The 2053-nt window shown below is 43.0% G+C and overlaps 1 pseudogene; it reads left to right on the top strand.

Annotated features, from left to right (window-relative positions):
- Positions 1-341: 341 nt before the first annotated feature.
- Positions 342-1012, top strand: LOC148517203 (N-alpha-acetyltransferase 40 pseudogene; annotated as a pseudogene).
- The last annotated feature ends 1041 nt before the right edge of the window (positions 1013-2053 follow it).

Genomic DNA, 2053 nt, shown 5'->3' with positions numbered 1-2053 from the left:
TGGCACTAACATGTGACAGTTCAGCTTCCAACATGGCACAGAGTGACACTGCAGTGGTAGACAGGATGGCAGTTTAATAAACTATACGACCCCTAGGAAGAATGTGTTCATTAATCAAGAAATACAGTAGGTCAGAGGCCCAAGGGAGTTGGAATATGTTTATGGAATGAAGACAGGGAAAGGATAGAAGGATTAGTTTTTAATTTATTTATTTAAATTTTTTGATTCTTTAAAAAAAATGGATGAGCTTCTTCTCCCCCTACAGCACCAAGTATTACGTCATCAGCTACATCATTGGGAGGAAGTCTGTACAGGCAAAAGAAATAAAATTAAAACGGCAAAAGGAAGATGCTGCAATGGCAGCTGTGTGTGTCAAGGTGCAAGCGGCCAATCAGTAGGGTGACCTTTTAGCAGCCTTTCAGTCTTTAAGAATAAGAAGTTTGACAGAAATGGGTTGAATCTGTCTATAGAGTGCTGCAGAGTAACATATGTGGACCAGAAGACTCTAGACTGGGTATTTGATTTTGAACTCACAAAGACAAATATGCAGCTGCTACTGTATATGAACAAAACGAGTGGGGATAGAAGGAGCTGGAAGAGCTGACAGATGAATGTGCCTGATACCTTATTGCCAGAGATGAGTTTTCTGCGCCTGTTGCTTTTGTGCACTTCAGATTTGACGTGGAGTGCAGGGATGAGGTCTTTTATTGTTATGAGGTGCAGTTGGAGATCCATGTCCGCAGGAAAGAAATGGGGAAACTCCTGGTACAAATCTTACTAATTGATGGCAAATAGCACACAGATGAAGAAAGTCGTCCTTACAGTGTTCAAACACAATCACGGTGCTTACCAATTCTTCAGAGATGCTTTACAGGTTGAGATAGACGAGACCTCTCCCAGTGTATAAGGGTGATGCAGTGATGATTACATGTATGAGATTCTGAGCCGCAAGACAAAGTTTGGAGACACTCCCCATTCACATTCAGGACATTGTGCAGGCTTCTGCCACTAAATAAGGTGGTGGATGGACACATGGGAAATTATAGGGGGTTCAAAAGGACACAGCGATCGTCAATATCTACTGTTTTGTAGGGGGGTTCTACTCTTCTAGGTTTTAATTTTTATTTAGTTTAGTGATGTTTAAATACTGAGCTATTGTGCACATGCATGTGACTTATGCCACCGCAAGTCCTTTTAACAGAAAAAATTAACTCTTGTTTGAATCCAAAAAGAAAAAAAAAATGATGAAGGAAGATCAATGTGATATCAAGTTCTTCAGTTTATGAAAGACATCTTTGATCTGGATGAGGTTTTTTATACATCTAATAGAAATTAGGTGGCCTTGCTTGTGGAGGTGCTGCTAGTACACACTGTAAAGAGACGTTTACTTTGTGCTCAGGGAGTTTGGTTGTTAGGGATAATGAGATCAAGACTTGCTGTTTACATCAGAGGAAAGCAACCTGTAGCTCTCTGGCTGAATTATAACTCCCAGCATCTGTGATGTTTTCTGCTTCTACTGGAAGTTATTTGTCAACAACAGGTGGCGTGCTTCAGGTTACCTCAGCCTGCTTTACGCACTGTATGTACCATGTAAATATGTAATGTGAGTGACCAATATACACAACTCTTTTTGTATTAAACGTATTTGCACTTTATTGCACACATCCCGGCAGGAAGATGCTCTGTTTCTGATCTCTCTCATGACACCCACCCAGGGGCAGAACTATGGGACACAATGGAGGCGCCTGCCGCCTGGCTTCGGTGCTGACGGGACGGCACCTCCTCCATTGTCCACAACACATTCACCCCAATTAGGACTGTAACTACAGCATGTACCCTGAGGGTATCATCACGGCCGCCCAATACATGGCACCCCTTCCTGGCACCTAAGAAGCCACCATACACTAGTGGAGAGCTCCATGTCAGACCTTCAGCTGCTGCCTTCGTCTATCTACAAGCAAATTACTACATTACAGTGTCAGCGGCTGTGACGGGGGTCACCAAATTATAACTTGCCTCTGGGCGTCTGGGATGAACTTACGCCACTGCATCC

This window comes from Taudactylus pleione, unplaced genomic scaffold, assembly GCF_031769625.1.
Source record: "Taudactylus pleione unplaced genomic scaffold, aTauple2 ptg000225l, whole genome shotgun sequence".
In the NCBI taxonomy this organism is placed as follows: Eukaryota; Metazoa; Chordata; class Amphibia; order Anura; family Myobatrachidae; genus Taudactylus; species Taudactylus pleione.
The sequence above is the reverse complement of the archived record's forward strand: the minus strand, read 5'-3'. Positions and strand labels throughout refer to the sequence as shown.